At 42.5% G+C, this 8,462-nt stretch overlaps 1 long non-coding RNA gene across 2 annotated transcripts in view; it reads left to right on the top strand.

Annotated features, from left to right (window-relative positions):
* The window catches only part of LOC144236381 (uncharacterized), a 64,003-nt gene extending 55,892 nt beyond the window's left edge, over nt 1–8,111 (top strand). For both annotated transcript variants that reach the window (XR_013336506.1, XR_013336508.1), the window contains exon 4: nt 7,230–8,111. This is a non-coding gene — a long non-coding RNA (uncharacterized LOC144236381). The remainder of the gene's footprint in view (nt 1–7,229) is intronic.
* Nucleotides 8,112–8,462: the final 351 nt, after the last annotated feature.

Here is an 8,462-nt window from a genome sequence, read left to right as displayed (position 1 = left end):
TGGGATTCTTTCTCTCCCTCTCTCTGCCCCCTACTTGCTCATGTGTGCTCTCTCTCTCAAAAACAAAAACAAAACCCAAAGTTGATTTCTGACCTGGGAACATTAATGCACTCTTGGATGAACTTGTGCTCTGGATGCCTGAAGCAGCCTGCACTTCGAAGGGCTCTCTTTTCTGGTTGCAGCTCTGAGTAAGCCTCTGACCTTGGCAAGCAACCTTTGGATACCTTGATTTTCTCGACGCTAATGTGGAGATAACAACGCCCATTATTCAAAAAAAGGTTCATAAGATTCCGTCTATCAGCTTTTCTAAAGTGTTGGATAAGATTATACGTGCCATGGTTTTTGTTCTCAGTAACATTATTGTAGTTACACCAGGGACTTTATTTTGGTTGAACACTCTAGTTTGCATCTATTTTGCAGGAATTGGTTGGTTTGGATTTTTTGTTTTGTTTTGTTTTTTAAATTTTCTTAAATGTTTTATTTATTTCTGAGAGAGAGAGAGAGAGAGAGAAAGACAGCATGAGCAAGGGAGGGTCAGAGGGAGAGGGAGATACAGGTTCTGAAACAGGCTCCAGGCTCTGAGCTAGCTGTCAGCACAGAGCCTGACACGGGGCTCGAACCCACGAACCGTGAGATCATGACCTGAGCTGAAGTCGGATGCGTAGTGGACTGAGCCACCCAGTCGCCCCAGAACTGGTTGTTTTTAATATTTACTCTGAGACAAGGGGGAAGAGAAGGAACGTTCCCTCACCCCCAATGGCAGATTAAAATGTTCTGTCCATGTGGTTATCTTCAACTTTAGTACAAATCATTTTCTGACTAGAATCTCCTGTTTTGATAGTTGAACATTTCATGTATCATTTTGTTTTATTATTTTTAAAATTTTTAATGTTTATTTATTTCCGAGAGACAGAGAGAATGAGAGAGAGTGAGAGACAGAGCATGAATGGGGAAGTAGCAGAGAAAGAGGGAGACAGAATCTGAAGCAGGCTCCAGGATCCGAGCTGTCAGCACAGGGCCTGATGCAGGGCTGGAACTCACAGACCATGAGATCATGATATGAGCCAAAGTTGGCAGCCCAGCTGACTGAGCCACCCAGGTGCCCCTCGCCCCTCGTGTATCATTTTAAAGACTCCACTTTCTAGCATTTGTTTTACGTGAAAAATTGCTAAACTGTGCAGGACTCTGGTAAGATATGTTGTAGCCATTGAAATATGAACAATTCTTATTCAAGGAACTAAGGCTACAACAATTTGAGACACACATGTTGTGTCTAATTAGATGAGGTCTCTCCCCGCCCCCCCCAAGACAATTTAGGGAGTTTGCTTTCTCTTGTTTAGACTCTAAGTTATGGCAGTAGTAAGTGCAAACAAGTGTTCAACTGTGTATGTTTTTGATACTCTATCCAAGTCACCAAGTTGTGTGCCTTTTGCTTGGAGAATTGCACACTTTGCAGCAGGCACTTGCAAGTTTATACCCATGCACAGACTTAATGGAAAACATTTGAGTCTGGTTGCAAAGATTTGCTCAGTGTGAAATCTGCTCCTAACACAATGGTCAGATTGAAAGGGGTTTCATTACATGGTTAGGCATTTCTTCTTTCTTTGGGGAATAGAAGAGGTGAATGCAATACTTTCCAGTTTAAAGTTACCACAAAACTTCATAACCTTAACCTCAAAATCTACCCCTAACTATATACAACGAACCAGAGGCCTTGAGCCGGCTACAACTGCCTGTTTGACCTTGGTTAAGTTCCAGAAAGCCAGGGAGAGTTCAAAACAGGGCCAGGGGCAACTCCACACTGTAATTCACGCTCCCCTTTTCCTTCCCTCCTTCCTCTCTCTCCATCCTTTGGTATGAGCTGCAGTATATATCCATTTCAATAACCCTAGACACCGTAGATTCTAGAACAATGAGGAAAGCGTCTTTCCTTATTGATACTGACAGCCCCTTTGGTCAGAAAATGTCCCTCAGCAGATGTTAGCGAGTGTGGTCATAAACCAGAAAGATATCTGTTACAACTTTTAAGGCCATTTTATTTCTAGCTCTCTAAATTCCGCTGGATAAGAGTAAAAAAAAAATTTTTTTTTCTTTAGAAACCCCTCTTGAGGGTTTAGGATACAGGAAAAGTAGTTGTGGTTTAAGATAAGTTCCTGACTTTCCTTTTCATTAGTCACCCATTCCCTACCTTCACAGGAAGAAATACAGAGAGAACATAAAGGAAAATTATGAAGTAACACAGATAATAAAACAAGAATGAGTTCTTTAAATTTATTATTCAAGGTACTGTATTTGGAAAATGACTAATGCCATTTTTTTTCAACCTGAGCACACCGGATGTTAGGTCATTCTGATCATATTGTTGGAAGAGGGTTTTAGATGATTTTAACTCTACGCTAATGAATACATTCATTGATATTAAAAAGAATTGAATTGCACTCTGACTCGAATCTACTAGTGAATTACTGCTTTAGAACTGACTGAGTTGGAAATTTACTTTTGATCCAAAGGGCCACCCAGCACAAATGATTTCTGCTTACAGTTCTTTTCTTTTGAAACCTTGTTTTTTGAATTTCTTAAAAGTAAACTCTACCCCAAATGTGGGGCTCGAACTCACCACCCCAAGATCAAGAGTCACATGCTCTACCTCTATCAACTGAACCAGCCAGGTGCTCTCAGCTTAAAATTCTTAATGATATCACAATATCACAGATATTTACGCACTGTCCGTAAGTAAATAAAACTGGAGTTTTAACAGCATACAGTAAAGTCCTTTTCCCCAAGATAATTTATTCTCTATAAGACAAACCAAACAAGTTTCACAAAAAAATGAGAAAAAGGTGTAAAAAGGGACAGAAAGGGTGTGGAGAGACTGAAGTTAGAGGGTAGAGTTGTATGTGGCTCTTCTCCCAAGTCACACAGAGCCCAAGTGAGTCCTCTACATGCTGAGACAAACATTCCTCTTGCTCTCCCAGTTCTCAAGTTGGGCAGGAATGGGAAGGAATGCTGTTGGGTTTTTTTTTTTTAATAATTAAAAAAGATTAATGTTTATTTATTTTTGGGAGAGAGAGAGTGTGAGCTGGAAAGAAGCAGAGAGACTGGGAAAACACAGAATCCAAAGCAGGCTCCAGGCTGCAAGCAGTCAGCACAGAGTGGGGCTTGAACCCATGAACCGCGAGATCATAACCTGAGCTTAAGTCAGACGCTTAACTGACTGAGCCACCCAGGCACCCCAGGAATGCTGTTCTGTTCCTGTTTTCATTGCAAGGGCTCTTGAACATTGCACGAAGAAATTGAAGTTTAGAGTAGGGAGATCTGTAATGTAAACTTGGGGGAAGGGTTCAAGGGTTTTGGCAGATGGTATTTTCCAAGGGGTGTGTGTGTGTGCGAGCGTGTATGTTTGTGCACGTGCATGGCCCCACATGATCTTTTTCAACGCGATGTTGACATTCCTCCATTGAGAAGGTATCTCCTCTGCCTCTGGGCTTGGGAAAATCCTGTAACTGCCCTGGCAAATGGAATGTAGTAGCAGTGACATGGTTTTGTCTCTGAGGTTAGGTCATGAAAGGCATTATGACTTCTCTCTGGCTCCTCTCTCTGTCTTCTGGTGCTTCCCTTTGGAACCTCACCACCATGCTACGAGGAAGCCCTGGCCACTTGGGGAAGCCATTGCAGGGGTCTCCATCCACAGCCTTAGCTAAGAGGCGGTCCTGGGTTTGGAGAGACTGGAAAAGAGTCCAGGGGTTGGGGGGGGAAGCGAAAAGGAAAGGAGAGATGACTATGCCGTTCAGTAACTGACTCTATGAATACTGTTGCGTTCCTTGCTGTACTGGGCACTGTTCTAGAAGCTGGCACACAGCTCTGAACAAAATAGACAAAAATAGCCCCCTTCTTAGCTCCTTCTGTAGATTCTGTAAATTTAACTTACTGAGCCTGGTACAACTGGGAGACTCAAGCTCAGGTTTTATATAATCCTGACCAAGTTTTGTGACTTCGGTGACCACATTTCACAGGAATTAATCTGTCCTTTGAAATAGAGTTCCTCTTTCTTACAGATGCAAACTCACGGAAGCTGATGGTGACGCTCTCTTCGTATGATTATTAGGGAGGGCGGCTAAGTCATCTTTGGCCCCATGGTTTACTTTTTCTATAAAAACCACCAGGAGTTTGCTCACTCATAGGGCAGCAGCGTGGGCTTAGTTGCATCGCAGAAACAGCTACTACCTAGAAGGCACTTAGGTGGGAAGATAAGAAGGTCCCTCTCTGTCCCACAATCCCTCATGCTCTCTTCTCTCAGAGCACTTCCTGGTGCGCCTCTGCCTTTCCTCCTGAATGGATGTCCTTGAAGGGTAAGAACATGTGACCCTTGTCTCTGCATCCACAGTGCCCGAGAGGGTCCTAGGCCCCGATTATGAGCTCAGTGAATGTATGGGAACTATTGAATGAACTAATAGAAGGACGAATATGTGCTTAGGTGACACCACCCCCCTCCTGACTCCATTCCCCATCAGGATTTCTTGGCCACCACTGCTTCTTGAAACACGGAGGTACACATGTTAGCTCTCCCTTCAAGGAAAACTACTGTCCAGCTGCAGGGAGTGTGGTCAGAAAAAGGCCTCCAGCTGTCAGCTCCTCAGGGTCTGCTTTGTCTGCAGGGAGCCCCTGCGCAAGGCATCCATCTTGAATCCCATGACCGAATGCCACGAGCATTGGCCCCAGTGGGGCCCAACTCACGTGGGTTGTGTTTGCTCTCTAGCTTCCTGCCTGGTGAGCTGGGATACATACGGCTGAGCCCAGATCCCACTTCTACTCCACCTCTGGCCATCCCTTCTTCCCATCTTCCTTTCTCAGGTCTTGGTCCTTAAACATTTTATACCCTCACCATCCATCTCAGCGTCATGCATCTGAGGAACTCAACCTACAACTGCCATGTGCCTTTAATTCGTTTGCAAGGCTCTTTACCTTTAGTTAATTGACTATTCGCCACGTTAACTTACAACGTTTTGTTAAGGCTTTAAAATGGTCAATTCTAGTTACAGTACGGAAGCAAACTGGCAACTCCAAATGAAGGTCAAGGTCAGCCATAATAGCTTTGCCGTGCTCACTTAGAAAGCTTGGTAGTATCTTGCTCATTGCTGCCAGGAATGTATATTTGGCTGAAATTAGACTTTTGTAAAATTTTAATTTATTTATTTTGAAAGAGAGAAAGCCAGAAAGGGGGGTGGGAGAGAGAATCCCAAGCAGGCTCCACACTGTCAGTTCAGAGCCCGACATGGAGCTGGAACCCATGAACTTTGAGATAATGACCTGAGCTGAAATCAAGAGTCAGACACTAAACTGACCGAGCCACTTGGGTATCCCTGAAATTAGACTTATTTTTATGAAATCACTACATCAACTCATGATCCATAGATTGCTGGTTTTGCTTACTTCTTGACCGCTAACCTGCTGTTTAGGACCATCAGATGCCCTGAAAAGAAAAAGCACTTTTGCTGGCAAATACCATGGTCACACCTAAGAGCCCCTTCTCGCTGGAATTTTGCCCCTTCAGGTCCTAGGTGCCTTGGTACCTCTCTGATGCCCTCAGATGGACTCTTCCCCCCATCTCCACCTTCAGCCCCATTGTTCTTGGGGAGAGTGTTGGTCTGTTACAAATTAATCTGCCACAGCCAGAGGCAGAATTGTCCAGGATCACCTTCTCTTGAACTCATTAATCTTGCCCAGCAGAAGTGATTTGAAAAGGTAGATGTTATCTTTCAGCAAGAAAGAAGAGGAAAATTAAAAGACTTTTAAAGATTAAAAGATTATTAGAGAAAAAAAGTGAGATGAAGCAGGTTCCAGAAAAGCATGTGTTGCTTTTCCCATCAGTGTTCTGTTCCTTAATTCACCCTTAATTAGAAAAACATGACTTTCACTAAGCCATAAACACATTTAAATTTTAATTCTTCCTGTTATTTGTTTGTTTGTTTCCTTTTGTTAGTTTTTAAAATTCCATCACTTTAGGGGCTCCTGGCTGGCTCAATCGGGTGGAGCATGCAACTCTCGATTTCATGGCTATAGGTTCAAGCCCCACGTTGGGTGTAGAGGTTGCTTAAAAAAAAAATCTTTTTAAAAAATCCCATCACTTTAACTATGCTTAATTAAAAGGAAATATATCCTAAGTTACATTTTTAAGAATTTAAGACCTTAGGGGTACCTGCGTGGCTCTGTCAGTAGAGCATGCAACTTTTTTTTTTTTTTAGTGTTTATTTTATTTTTTGAGATAGAAACAGAGCACAAATAGGGGAGGGAGACACAGAGTCCTTAGCAGGCTCTGGGCTCTGAGCTGCAGCACAGAGCCCAGTGTGGGGCTCAAACCAACAAACCATGAGATCATGACCTGAGCTGAAGTCAGATGCTTAACGGAATGAACCACCCAGGGACCCCTCCATCTGCTCCTTTTTTTTTTTTTTTTAAAGGATAGGCCTCTTGATCTCAGAGTTGTAAATTTGAATCTCTCATTGTGTGTGTTGATTACTTAAAAATAAAAAATATATCTTAAAAGAAAATTTAAAAAAATTTTTATTTTAGAGAGAGAGAAAAATGAGCATGAGCAGGGGAGAGGGGGAGAGAGAGAGAGAGAGACAGAGAGAGAGAGAGAATCCCAAGCAGGCTTCATGCTCAGCATAGAGCCTGACATGGGGCCTGATCTCATGATCCTGGGGTCAGGGCCTAAGCCGAAATCATGAGTCAGATGCTCAACCAACTGAGCCACCCAGGCACCCCTAAAAAATAATAAGAAAAAAATTTTATTCTAAAAAAAATGTTAAGTCTCCAGTTAACTCAGTTATTTACAGTAAAATGTAGGGAGTTTTTATATTCAATTTAATATTCATTGATATTAAATCAATGATTAACTTAAAAAATTTTTATCTTTGGCTTTGAATGTCATTCATATTTTGCTTGTTGAGGATTTATTTTCCTGATTATATTCTACTTAAATATACTGATTTCTAAATCTACCTTTCTTGGCTAAACAACTTTTACCATTTACTGTGTGTCAGAGTTTAAGTGTGCTTTTAAGATTGTATACATCCTTCGTCAGTCCAGTAATATGCGACGGTCTTCTCCGGGACAACCCACAACAATTAATTATGCTAATTGGAGTCCTTTGTAGATATTGATGTTTTTAGCTGTGTACAGGTAATACTTTGAGTCTCCATTGTTCATTCGTTTCTTATTTATTCAAGGAATTTCGGAGTCACAGTGTCAAATCTCTGATGGCTAGTTGGCGAAGATCTCTACTACCAAGATGAAAGTGATGAAGCAATAGTTAAAGGAAAAACAGCAACAACAAAAGAAAGAGAATGCCTTTCTGGGCAGATTAGAATGGAATTCAGGTCTATTGACAAGTGCTACTAGGAATGACCTTCCTTCACACACAGCTCCTGGGATTCAGTGCCTGCGAGGAAGAATTAGAACAAAAGTGATTAAGTGAGGTATTTCTCTTGGGGAGAATCTGGCTGCAGGGACAGAACAGCTTACCTGGTCAAGCAAGGGGGCTTTGCTCAACTGCACTCAACTCTTATCGGCATCTTTATTTTTCCACACTACGCTTTTCTGACTTCTCAGTTTATGTCCAGTGGGTTTATTCATTCATTCATGGATTTATTTCAGATCTTCTCTGCATAGACACAATCGGTTACCAATGCCCCTTTGTACACAGCATATAGCATCTTCCCTTTTCAAAACCCACCACTTCCCTGCCTTCCTCCACCCCCTCCCACCATGGCCAGTCCCACAAGCACTCACTGGCACCGCATCGGATCCTGGGGCAAAAGACTAATGATGACTCAGGAACGGAAAGGGAAGGTCACTAGAAGCCACTTCCTTCTGATTCTTCTTGGTTCTCCCATTGGGATTTTAGTCCACAGTCCATGTTCCTACAGCTTTTCTTTTTCTTTTTCTCTTCCTTTTTTGTTTTAAAAAGAGAGAGAGAGAGAGTGTGAGCATGAGTGAGAGGAGGAGAGGGGCAGGGGGAGAGAGAGAGAATCTTACACAGGCTCCATGCTTAGCATGGAGCCTAATGTGAGGCTCGATCTCACAAACCTGGGATCATGACCCGAGCCCAAATCAAGAGCCAGACCCTCAGTCAGTCGAACCGCCCAGGTGCCTCTCCCCTAGCGATCCTGTTGAAAGACCCAGGATCTATGATCTACTTTTCTCTGAAATGTAGATGAGCTATATTTTGCATCTTTAATGTACCGAACTTACCTTTAATATCTGCGTTTGGCCTGCCATTCCATATAGAAGAGAGTAATGAGAAGTGGCTAAGAAGAAAAAAAAATGAATAAAAAGGAGTTGGAAGATAAAATGCTTTCGGTCTTCGCTTTATTTTGTAGCTTTAAAGAATTGTTTTAAAGTAATCTCTACACCCAACATGGGGCTTGAACTCACGACCCCAAGATCAAGAGTCGGATGCT

Source organism: Crocuta crocuta, unplaced genomic scaffold (genome assembly GCF_008692635.1).
Source record: "Crocuta crocuta isolate KB4526 unplaced genomic scaffold, BGI_CrCroc_1.0 scaffold24, whole genome shotgun sequence".
Lineage (NCBI taxonomy): Eukaryota > Metazoa > Chordata > Mammalia > Carnivora > Hyaenidae > Crocuta > Crocuta crocuta.
The sequence above is the reverse complement of the archived record's forward strand: the minus strand, read 5'-3'. Positions and strand labels throughout refer to the sequence as shown.